This window comes from Rhinolophus ferrumequinum, chromosome 28 (genome assembly GCF_004115265.2).
Source record: "Rhinolophus ferrumequinum isolate MPI-CBG mRhiFer1 chromosome 28, mRhiFer1_v1.p, whole genome shotgun sequence".
Classification (NCBI taxonomy): Eukaryota; Metazoa; Chordata; class Mammalia; order Chiroptera; family Rhinolophidae; genus Rhinolophus; species Rhinolophus ferrumequinum.
Window position 1 is genome coordinate 12,342,856 of NC_046311.1, and position 13,133 is coordinate 12,355,988.

At 48.9% G+C, this 13,133-nt stretch overlaps 1 protein-coding gene across 2 annotated transcripts in view; it reads right to left on the bottom strand.

Annotated features, from left to right (window-relative positions):
• Positions 1-13,133, bottom strand: part of CERS3 (ceramide synthase 3) — a 104,872-nt gene that overhangs the window by 85,227 nt on the left and 6,512 nt on the right. Inside the window, exon 1 of one of the 2 annotated variants that reach the window (XM_033100146.1) lies at positions 2,093-2,317. The exons of the other annotated variant lie outside the window; for it this stretch is intronic. The gene's annotated coding sequence lies outside the window, so the exon portion shown is untranslated. Of the gene's footprint in view, positions 1-2,092; positions 2,318-13,133 lie in introns of those variants that run through there. 2 annotated transcript variants of the gene reach the window in all.

The following is a 13,133-nucleotide window of genomic DNA, read 5'->3' on the forward strand; positions in this document are numbered from 1 at the left end:
AGCAGGAATGACCTCCATCAGCACAAGGCAAGTTTCAGGGTCAGTGACACCGCGATGTAACACAGGCACAGGTCAGCCCCACGGCGGGCTCCCTTGCTCGCTGCTGACACCGTGCCCAGAACAGAATCTAGCACAGCAAACTATCAACAATAACTGGAGAAGTGACTACTATGTATGGAAAGACTCCCACTTGGCAGTCAGGCAGAAGGTACTTCGCATATCGCGTCTTTCTATTCCTTAGAAACAAAGAACCCTGTGTGATGGACATGGGAATACTAGCAAGTCCATAAGGAAACCAGGTTGGAAGGATTTCACTGACTGGCCTAAGTCACAGAACTAGGAAGCGGAGATTCACACCGGGCTGTGTGACCCTTCTAGACACAGTCTGTCTGCCAGACCATGCCTTCACCCCAACAGTAGAAGCCAATTATACCGTGTTTCCCCGAAAAGAAGACCTGGCCAAACAACCAGCTGTAATGTATCTTTTGGAGCAAAAATTAATATAAGACCCAGTCTTGTTTTACTATAATATTATATATTATATAATTATTACATATTATATTATATTATATTATATTATATTATATTATATTACATTACATTACATTACATTACATTATATTATATTATATTATATTATATTATATTAAGACCAGGTCTTACATTATATTAAAATAAGACCGGGTCTTATATTAATTTTTGCTCCAAAAGACTCATTAGAGCTGATGGTCCAGCCAGGTCTTCTTTTCGGGGAAACACAGTAGATTGACTTTTGGTCTTTTCCTGTAAGATACCAAGTGAGCATATTTGCCCATCATCACGGGCTCTGAAACTCGCCCATGAGGACGGTGAGGGCTGACGGTGGGGGACGATGGGGACGGATGTGTATGAAACATCTCTGGGCTCGGACAGGCTGTCTCCCCGCCCGGCTGTGCCGCTGTAAATCACACTCAGCCTGGATTTCCTCACCTGCAACCTGTCACACGAGCTCTGTCGCGTTGGCTTAAGTGGGAAGATGCAAGTAGGCACAGCAAGGACCCCATACATGTAAATTATTACTGACCCAGAATTATCTTCCAAGTTATGTGAATTGATTTGGTTGCTTTTAGGAAAGGCAGAAGTATTTTTAATGGGAGGGACTCTAGAATTGCTATCTGTACGAACAAATATATGCCTCTTTTCCCCTAAAGAATTTGTCCCTTTGGCCAGCAATTCTACAAATAAAATGTTAAGTGGAAACCCCTTGTATAAAAAGGGCTTGTAGGAGGAGAGGAACGAAAAGGTGCTATTTAAAGTCTGAGCCCTCACGCCTGGTAGAGACGGCACTTGAACATATGGGTTAACAAAAAATTAATATTCACCATCTGCTAAATCCCAAAAGTTTCTTTCCCTTGCTCTGTATAAGGCTATTAAGGAAATAAAATTGCTTAAAGGAACATCCTTGCTAACTATGTGCTTGGGTTAGGAAAAACAGCGTTGTTTTGCTTCTTCCCACGAGGCTGGCAGTTGTAGCGCTCATTCACCAATAACGTCTTCTGGAGATAACACTGAGACTGTTTGCTCAAGTCAGGGCAGCGGAGAAAAGTTTACCCCTGGGAAGCGAGCAAGCCGTGCCTTGTTCCAACCAGAACACCTTCGGAAATGGCCGGAAATGGCCTTGGCCGTGCCAACGGGAGGGAGAGCCCTGATCACACTTTTCCCTTCCCTCTGAGTCACGACTCTCCTAATAAACAGAGCTGCGCTGACGGAGCGTCAGCCTCCTGGGATTTCACTGAGCGAGCCTTCCTATCCCTTCCGTGAATCAGTTTAAACTCGCCCCAGAGCAGGCGACGCAGGTCAGAAGTACAAGTCTGGGTGCCAACACTCTGTCCACTGCTACGCACTTCTGACGGAACCCTCACCAAGCAAAGGGATTCCGACACCTCTTGTCTGCCTCTCACCCAGAACATAGGGCAATGATGAGCAGTTGGATGCTTTCTCTCTTTCACACACGCACACACACACACACACACACACACACACACACGCAGTCAAGGCCACGTTGGTTGGAAAGCTCTCACAGAGCAGCAACACCCACAAACATGGTGCCTACCTTTCTGGAAGGTCAGAGCACAGAGGATGCCCCTTGCCTGTGGAGAGCGGGAGCCAGCCTCCGGCGGCCGTGCCAGCCAGGCGCCTGCTCGTCAGAGAGAAACACTACTCATCTCTGCGAGCGCCTGGAAATTCTTTCGGAGACCCACCCTCCAAAGTTGCAAGTCAAGATTTCTGACTGAGGGCCCTCCGTGACGTGAGGCACGGCTACTGGATGGCACCTTCAGGTTCTTCCTGATGGGATGTCATTTCCTGTTTCACCACTTGGGAGAGGAGAAAACTGGAATCAGCCAGCCGCAGGAGCACAAACGATTGCCTCATCTTCGTTGCAATGGGGTGCATGTGGTCACTGGTTAACCCCTGAACAGGATGGTCCCGCCGTTTCCATGGGAAGGAAGGGGTTTGTGTGGTGGACAGAAACCTGACTGACACACGGTTGACAAGACACTCTCCTCCGAGCCGGTTTGACAGCCATGGTCTCCTCGAGAAGCCCGGGGATACGGGCCGGGCGTTTTGCTCACTAAATCACCACCAGCAAGCTCACCAACGAAGGAGCGTCAGTCCACACTCCGGGGCCTGCTTCCTCGTAAGGGAAGCCTTTCTGAACCACGGAACAACCCCAAAATAAAAGAGTCTGCCCACTCTTCTTTTTAGAAAAGACAGATGTCTTTTCTTTCTTCTGTCTCTTGGTTTTTATTTGTGTCCGTCTCCAAAGAACAATCATGAGAGACATTGAAAGACACACCTAGTAAGCAGCAGGACATAAATGTCATCTCTGTCCATTTCAAAGGTAAAGCGTGCCTACATTTTATAATGTTTATGTGAGACAGTGAACCTTTTGGGGCCATTTTCACTTTCTCCTGCCTGAGGATGAAACAACTCCAGGCGTGGATTATTTAAAGGTGCTTTGACAAGTCAGGAAGCTTCAACAAGTTGAGTCCTGCACCCCTGTAAGCCAAACCTCACCTCCCAGGAGGCTGGGGCTGCACCGGCCTTCCCTTGAAAGCCTGTTGCAAAGCTCCTCCAATTGGCTGACTTACCTGCTGAAAGACACCTGTCTTCCTCTGCCAGCTAAGAGATGATAGCAAATGAAAAACTGACTACAGGCCGAGAAGAGGAAACATCACTTTCAAATTCTTGGAAACCACAGTTTCTCAAATTTCGCTAATGAATTTAACTCAGGGAAGGAGAACTGGTGAAGGCCTCTTCTCTCAACACTTACCTATTCCACTCTTTCTCTTCTGGTTTTCTCTTTCCAGACTTTCTTTTTTCCCGCTTACGTGGTTCATACATTTTCAAACTCGTCTGGCAGGAGGGCTGAGCCTCCAGCCGCTTAGGGTGGCAGGCTGTGGTTCAGACCCTCCTCACATGTCACCAGGAGACAAGGCAGAATGGCCTGTCTTCCTGCCTAAGACCCCCCGTTTCTAGTCCATCTTCCTCCAGCTGCCCCCCGACTTCTCTCTCTCATTAAACGTTGTTTTCTTCCTCCTGTCTCTCTCTCCTGCTGCCTTTTCCCTACAGGATTCCTTAGCATGGGAGGCAGCCTGGCTGCAACCAACTCTCCAGAATCTCCCTTTGCCCCTTCCCGCTCCTTTTCAGGCAGTTTCGGCGCCCTTCTGTGGGCTTCCTTCTGTCTCCCCTGCCCGGCCCACCAGCCCCCGCCCTCCCTGCTCTGCGCTCACAGTGACATTACAGCACTTACTTCACTATCATCACCTCACTGGTCCCGATCTGCTTCCCCACTCCACTCCACTGGGGAGCCTCCGCGACATTCCTTAGACCTCTTTCACTCCTGGAGCTTAAGATGGTACCTAGCTGGTCCCTACCCGCCAAACACCCGTCGTTGTGAGCGTCCGACTCTCACTGTCACTCTGGGGAAGAAAAGACCCCTCAACTCTACTCCGGATTCCCTGTCTGGGAATTCAACAAGCCATTCATCATCTGGTGAATTACATGCATGTCATCTGCCGATGACACATAAGGTACAACAAGTCAAATATGTATAGTACGTAGGCAGAGCGCAACACCTCCTCTACCAACAAAAACAGGCTGTGAGCTGCTGGGTTTCTTGAATTGCTGTCAAGGCGCAATTCGCTCTTCTTCGGGGACAGATGTTCAAATTAACCTACTGCGCGATCTATGTAACAGGGGACAACAGTAAGAGGGATGGAAGTGAGGGATTCTGAAGGTTTGCTACAGCTCCGCCGAAGGGTCCAGCTCCTCTGAAGAAGGTGAATAAATACAAATACGGTTCTTTCGAGGACTCCAAAGGTAATGCCTCTCCTTTTCTCTTTCTCACTCGTGCCTCGTCATAAATGTATCAGTTCGTTGCTAACAGAAAGCGAGAACCCCGGGCACATGACAGAGCACGATGCATGTGTGCGGGTGTCCTTCCTTCTAGGTAATACCCCACGGTTCCATTTTCTGGGAGAAGTTTGGCAGCGACGTAAGACATTAAATCAGTTGTATATTTTGAATCTTCATTAATCAATATTAAGCATTTATTAAAATCTTAATGATTCATTGCATTTTAAACAGTGAAGAGCACACTTCTGACAAGTCAATGTAGGAAATGAAGCCTGATCTTAGTGGAGAAGTTTCACGGGGAGCAGCCGGGGGTGCATTATAAAACTGATGAGTCTCTTACACACTGAACAAGCTTGACGCTAAATGTTACTAAAGTGAGTAGACGTTTAAAGCGCCAACAGAGTGTATTTCCTATAGTAAAGCAGGGGAGTGGAATAAGAGCAGTGTGGATCCAAGGCAAACCCAATCAGGATTCTGGACGCCACTCAGGAACACGGGGAGAGGACAACAGGCTAAGCGGGACACAGGAAAACAGACTCTGGGCCCAGCAGGAAGAGGAGGAGACACCGTACCCAGAGTTCTGCTGGCCGGGAGCAAAGTGTCACAGCTGCACCGAGTGGACCATCTTCCGGCACTCTGAATCACATGCTAGGTTTCAATCAAATCCTTAACCGAATTTTCTAGAAAGGAAAATGTACGTTTGATAGACTTGACTCGCTTTTCCCTCAAAGGAGAAAATCCCTTACAAGAAACTTAGTGAATACAGTTTTGGGCCTATTGATCTGAACCTAAGCAGTCCAGTTCCCCAAGCTTTTGCTCTCAACAAACTATATTTTCCTGTAATGTTTCCTCTTAGTGTTTTCACAGGACTTTCCAATGCAAAGCTTTGCTCACAGACAGAAATGTTCACTCCAAATGCTATCAAACTGTGTATCCTTTAAATAGGTATACGGGAGAACTCCTGGGGGATATAATGAAGCAAGCAAATGTCTCCCTAAATGTCGGGCCATCCCTGCACTGCCTGAATCTGAAGACCACGTGTGGACATAAAATAGCCCCTCCCCCCGCACTCCAGGTGATCTGCCTGAATCCCCACAATGGATAGGAGACGACGGGCCCTGAACCCTGGCTCCCTTAGCTGCTCTCACCAGGGTCCACACTTTCCCTGGCAGATCACTTGATTGACAGGCGATTTTGTGAGGAAGTGAGAAAACAGGTCATCAGAACTCAGGGTTCACATCCATTTCAACTGCAGGGCCCTCCCTCCCTGCACACTTCCTCCCCTCTCCTGCTTCACGCTTCAGTCTCGTCACTGTCTAATACACGTGGCTTCTTCCTTATTTACTTGTTTGTCCTCTGTCACCCCATGAGAACGTCCGCTCCAGGAGGGCTGGGCGTTTTCTCTGCTTTGTTCAGCAGTCAGGACGGCTCTTGGCACAGAGGGGACACTCGGTGCTGTGAGTACATTCAGTTTTTTACGATGTGTCTCTTCCTCTCTCTACCACAACGGGCAATTCACTGGGCTTTTTCAAAACTTACAGTCCATCTTGTGTGTCATGAAGATGGCCAGATCTACTGAGTTTGTGGGGACGGGGGAGACTTTTTTCCCTGGAGGACTTAAGTCTGTCACATACTGAGTCCCTGAAGCAAAGAATTTCTTTCCCGTACTCTGGGAAAGCCATGGAGCTGTATGCCAGCCAGACGACACAGTGTCAGGGGAGACGGCTCTCGGCCTCGCCATCCGCTGCCCCCACAGACGGCTGGCAGGCAGTCTGCGTATATGGCGCCCAGCCTCAGGGGTGGCTGTCAGTGATGGGACAGGCCACATCTCAACTGGCCTCTTCCAGAAAGGTGTTGTCACTAAACCCTCGTCCTACTGTGTGCTCACCACGTGAGACTCTTCTTGGCTGTGTGACTCCAGACAAGTCACTTCACCTCTCAGTCCCTTTGGGTTTCTCAGATGCAAAATGAGGGAAACAATCACAATACTGTTTAAATCAGAGTTGCAGAAATATGAAATATGTTAATATATAAAAAAGCACTTAGGAGAGTACCTGGCATATGGTAAGTACTCTGTGAATGTGACCTATAATTATGATTATATTATTAATTTATTTCATCCATGGGTTTCAGTCCTATGTTACTTTGTAATAGGCTTTATTTCGTGCGTATAGACTTAGTCCCTCCAATTAAATCTTGAGTATCGGACTGTGGAAAGTCTAGCACCCATGACAATTCTCTGAATATGGCATTTATTCATTAACTCATTCAACAAGTATTTATTGGGTTCATACTATGTGCCAGGCACATGACATGTTTTGAAGAGCTAAGGATCTCAAGAATAAAAATACAGCCTGACTGCCACAACAGACACTCCCACAGATGAACAAAAGTGTGCACACCCCTATTTGGCAGAGTGCAGAGGGAAATCTGTATGTGGTGTGGGTATATCTGTGTGCTCTACACAGGTACACATTGGGACCACAGAGGAGATGGACTCTCACACATTTACTATTAGTATTTCACATCCCACATGCATGCAAACATAAGCCGTGGATTTTAAACAAGGAGCTAAGACTACATAAACATGGCATCAGGAAACAGACAAAAAGGGGCAGATAAAGTTTTCGACCCCTGGCTCCCCAGACAACCAATCCCACGCCTATTTCAGTCTGTGAAGGGAGAACCTGGGTAGCTTCAACATCTGCACTCCCTTTAGCTACCAGTGTGCTGGGCATCTAAATAAATTAAATATTCCACATGCTCTGAATGGATTTATACGAGTTGTATCAGCTTTTACATGGTAGGAAGAAATAGGAAGCAAGAGGGTGATGAATGAATGAATATCTGGGTTGTTAATATGTTATGTGTGACAATAATGAGGCAACAAAATATCCCTTATCCATCCAACCATCATTCATTGGACACATGCATTGTATAAGGTTCTTGAAACACAAAGATGGAGACAATGTTTCTAACCTCGGGGAAATTACTCTACAATGTTTCTAACTCAGAGATTACTCTATAATGTTTCTAACCTCACTAAGATTACTCTACAATGTTTCTAACCTCACGGAGATTATTCTATCGTTTCCCAGTTATCCCAGTTCTCTCTCCTATCCCATATCCTACATGCCACCTGCCAACAAAGAACTGGGAGGAGATCTGCTTGGCTAATCTGAGACACCCAAGAATGGGTACCTCTCTTCAGCTTGTGAATTCTTGGGTACGATTTTGTTAAAAAAGCAAGATGGAGTGTCCCATGAAAAACACCAGCTGGACTAAGTTTCCTGATGTCAGCCAACTAAGTCTTGTTCTCAAGCACAAGACAATCCCCCCTCTGCCTGCTAATTAACAAAAGACTTTGTTACTCCACGGGGTACTAGAAACAGAGACCAGGCTTGAGGTTCAGAGGGAGCGCGTGTAGGATTGTGGTTATTGGACAGGCTCGGTCACTCTTAGGTCATTTCCAGACTCTCTCGGAGTGGAGTTCTAAACCTAATGCATCTCCCCTCAGCAGCTGCTTTTGGTGGATGCCACCAAGGCATCCCCGGGGACCAGGACATCCAGGTGCAAGAGTGGTCCTGAGACCCCAATCCTGGGGGGCTGTTTTCTCTCCCTTTCTGGTCCTTGAGACCAAGCTGCCCTCTTGCTTGCCAGATCACTTGGTAATCTCCAGACACAGCCCTCATCAAATTACCTCCTTGTACCAAAACTTGTGGCTTCTTAATGCTGGTTAAATTGTGTCTAAACTTCTGACTGCCTACTTTTTAAACTTCCCTCCAAAATGGGATCCCCGCCCAGCCTATCCTACTTTACTCTCCACTGTACCCCAATACCAACCTCCCCTTGGGCTGAGTCAGTGGCTATGCCCGCTGTGTCCTTTGCTCATGCCACGCCTCTGATCCCTCCTTAACCACGCCCCACCGATTTCTTCAGGGAAACTCTGCCTCTTGAATCAACCTTTCTCTCTCTCGATTCCCACCATTAGCCCCATTTTATATGCAGTCCCGTTCTTTTCTAGTAAAGCACAAAATACTTCTATAATCCAACTTGATCTGTGTGTGTGTGTGTGTGTGCACGCGCACGTGTGCATGCACACATGCAGGTGTGTGCCTTGTGTCCACTAGGCTGTAAACACACTAGGAGCCCAGATCTCACCCCAGACACACCACCAGGTTCCTAGGAGACCCTCAATAACTATTAGTGAAGGACCTAGCTGATCACGCTCCTTCCCCTATGTTTTAAGCTCTATGTACCTTCTGCTGCTCTTCTTCCTCCTTCTGTGGCATGCTCACCCCTTCAATAATTATTTATTGAACACCTCCTATGTGCCTGAAAACAGGGAAATGACAGTGAACGAGACAGCTATGGTCCCTGCTGTCTAGGGACTGAGTCTCGGGCTTTGGCTATGGCTGGGAAAAGCTGGCATAGTCTCTGAACTTCCACAGTCATTTGTTCTTCCTGTGGGGGAACACTTAACAGGTGAACTGAACTACACAGGAAGTGAAGGGATCTAACACCTTGGAAGACACTAAAGAGATGTGAGCATTATGTTATAATCAACATACCAAGTTGATTATAAAGTGTCCCTCACTGGCATCCACTGAGACCTCACAGGCAGGACATTGCTGAAGTGAGGGGAAATATTCCTTTGTGTTTTTTTTTTTTTAACTTCCTTTGAATTAGGCTGGTTTTGAATTACAAATTCTGATGTCACAACTTGTTTCACAATTCGGTGTTGTTTGCGAGTATTCTATAGAACAGGATTTCTATTCACTTATCTCTTTTCAAAGACATGTCATAACTGCCCTGAAATAAATATGCCAAATATTGGTTGACCTTAAAAAAATGAGGGGGCAGACGGGTGGCTCAGGTGGTTAGAGCGCAAGCTCTGGGCAACGGGGCTGCTGGTTCGATTCCCACATGGGCCAGCGAGCCGCGCCCTCCACAACTAGAATGACCTCAATGAGCTGCCGCTGAGCTCCAGATGGCTCAGTTGGTTGGAGTGCGTCCTCTCAACCACAAGGTTGCCGGTTCAACTCCCGCAAGGGATGGTGGGCTCCGCCCCCTGCAACGAACAACGGCCACTGGACCTGGAGCTGAGCTGTGTCCTCACAACTAAGATTAAAAGGACAACTTGACTTGGAAAAGTCCTGGAAGTACACACTGTTCTCCAATAAAGTCCCGTTCCCCTTCCCCAATAAAATCTTTAAAAAAATAATAATAATTAAAAAAAAAGAAATGAGATATAAAAATTAAGTCTGACTGAAAACTAACAAATTGAATCACTGAATGTATACATGAATAATTTATAATGTTCATTCATCCACACATTTATGGAGCTCTTACCATAGCAGTTACAATACCAGTAAGTACGGTTAAAGTAAAAATAGTTTGCTTTATCATGTCAAACTGTCTGTGAGGCCCATTTGCAAAATGGAATATTAGCCGTTTACAATTAAGTGTCTGGCCTGGACATTAAAGGATCACCTGTACATTGGGAAATTATCTCCAACAACTACAGTCTAAATTTAGTTATTTAAAGCCTTAAAATCAAAATCAATCAAGCATTCAACAAATAAACACACACGCAAAATATAAAACTAGTTATTACAATGAGCATTTTAGGGCTTCCAATTTTAGTTATTTTTTTTTTTTTAACCTTTTATCAGAACTGAAAAGAAAATCATCTGGCAATTCAATAACAAAATCCCTTTGGCTTCAGATAGACTCTGTCAAGGTTCTGTTTTCAGAGAAAGTAACACAATAACTAGAATAGACCAGAAAAGTCCTGACTGTAAAACTGCATGACTAGGTTTCAGCAGGAAGAATGTAAAGCACCGATCCTCCTTGTATGGTCACAGGAGGCAACAGTAGAAGTAACCTATAAATCATGCATATTTTCATAGTAACAACGAGGGCTTCTGGCTTCCAGGATTGGCAACAATCAGAGTGACTGATCTCCTATACGGGAGCAATTCTGCCATTCATTCCATTCCTTCCATGTCAGCAATGATCTACACTGACTCTGATAGATCAGATAACCAAACACATGCCATGCTAATAGCAAGTAAAGTAAATATAAAACATAGAGCTAATTAGGGCAGAAATACCATTTGACTCTTCCACAGCTGCAATCACATAAATCATTGGTATCAAGATAGATTGTTACTACTGCAAGGGTACTTTCTGATTATGGAACGTATTTATCTGAAACCAGTAACTTAATTTTTCAAATGCAATGCACAATAGATACATTTTACATCATGACAACATGGACATTTACTAGGACAACATACCTACAAATACACAACACTAAAACCAAAGTTTCGCAAAGCAACACTTACGCGTACTATGTGATGTATTTTATTGTCTATTCTAGCCTAATCTAGACTCTCTAAAAAATGCTGGTCTAGATCTACTAAAATAGTTACTGACCCATTAATGGATGGGTCAGTAAATATTTACTGCTCAAACACTGCTCAAACCAACCTAACTGGTTTGTTTTACCTTTTCTACAACTCCACATGCTAATTAGTGGTTTGTGTTTTTTTTCTTTCTCATTCCAGTGGATTTAAGACATTTTCTGATGAGATAAAAGAAAAATTAGGGTAAGCCCTAGATATCAGAAGACACTTTGCAGGTGAGTTAGGCCTGCAAATTGACTACAAAGTAGAGGGTAGGTGCCATTTTCATCACTGATGACCTCATACTGGGTCTGAGCCATACTGGGTCCTTGATAAATTTTGTCGAATTTTAGAGTAAATAAAGGGGTGTTTGTAGTGTTTGAAGTCACTGCATAGGGATAATAACTTTCACTGAGAAAAACAAAGCTACTCAAAGAGGCTTCCTCGCCAGGGGTACAGAGGCCACGGTGGCTCGTGGCTTGGGGAATCAAGTCGAGGTCTTCCTTCAGTCCACCAGGGACAGTCTCCAGGGCTCCCTGCTGAACCCTCTACCTAAGAACTCGGCAGAAATCTGGGCTAGATCTCTATTCACCTGAGTGGACTTCACATCCAGGGAAGATGGAGCCAACCTAGCAACTCACAAAAGCCCATTATGGCAAAAGAAAACCACTGGCATTGCAGCCCCGGGGCCGCGTCAAATGGATCGCAAGGACCAGTGTGCAGGGGCTGCAGCAACAGGAGCAGCGACTCCACCCAGGACTTGGCCTGGGCCTGCGCGGGAACAGGAGACCAGGGCTCAGACACGACCTGCGCGGGGACAGGGCCCAGACAGGGCCTGCGCGGGAACAGAAGACCAGGGCCCAGACACGGCCTGCGCGGGAACAGGGCCCAGACACGGCCTGCGCGGGAACAGCGATCAGACACGGCCTGCGCGGGGACAGGGCCCAGACACGGCCTGCGCGGGGACAGGGATCAGACACGGCCTGCGCGGGGACAGGGCCCAGACAGGGCCTGCGCGGGGACAGGGCCCAGACACGGCCTGCGCGGGGACAGGGATCAGACACGGCCTGCGCGGGAACAGCGATCAGACACGGCCTGCGCAGGAACAGCGATCAGACACGGCCTGCGCGGGAACAGGAGACCAGGGCTCAGACACGACCTGCGCGGGGACAGGGCCCAGACAGGGCCTGCGCGGGAACAGAAGACCAGGGCCCAGACACGGCCTGCGCGGGAACAGGGCCCAGACACGGCCTGCGCGGGAACAGCGATCAGACACGGCCTGCGCGGGGACAGGGCCCAGACACGGCCTGCGCGGGGACAGGGATCAGACACGGCCTGCGCGGGAACAGCGATCAGACACGGCCTGCGCGGGAACAGCGATCAGACACGGCCTGCGCGGGAACAGCGATCAGACACGACCTGCGCGGGGACAGGGATCAGACACGGCCTGCGCGGGAACAGCGATCAGACATGGCCTGCGCGGGGACGGGGATCAGACACGGCCTGCGCGGGGACAGGGCCCAGACACGGCCTGCGCGGGGACAGGGCCCAGACATGGCCTGCGCGGGGACAGGGCCCAGACACGGCCTGCGCGGGGACAGGGCCCAGACACGGCCTGCGCGGGGACAGGGCCCAGACACTGCCTGCGCGGGGACAGGGATCAGACACGGCCTGCGCGGGAACAGGGATCAGACACGGCCTGCGCGGGAACAGCGATCAGACATGGCCTGCGCGGGGACAGGGCCCAGACATGGCCTGCGCGGGAACAGCGATCAGACACGGCCTGCGCGGGGACAGGGCCCAGACACGGCCTGCGCGGGGACAGGGCCCAGACAGGGCCTGCGCGGGGACAGGGCCCAGACATGGCCTGCGCGGGGACAGGGATCAGACACGGCCTGCGCGGGAACAGCGATCAGACATGGCCTGCGCGGGGACGGGGATCAGACACGGCCTGCGCGGGGACAGGGCCCAGACACGGCCTGCGCGGGCGGGTGCTGGAGACATGACCTTGGCCTACCCGGCGCCCACCCGGGCCGTGAGATCCTGCCGGGCCCCTTACCGCCCCCCACACCCCCCAGGCGCCTCATCCTCCCACGCACCTTGCTGCTGCTCGGTCCGGAGGCGGAGGCTCCAGTGGCCAGCAGGGCAGAGGGGCAGCGCAGCGGTGCATGCTGGGACCGCCCGCGAGGGCCGCTCCGCCGGGGGGGCGGGGCCAGAGGGAGCCCGCGGGGCCAGGCGCTGCCCTGGAAGGACGATGGCTGCCTTTTCGTGGCGCTTCACCCGCTTCAACCCGGCTCCACTCCCTGTAATCAGCACGCTGGCTGG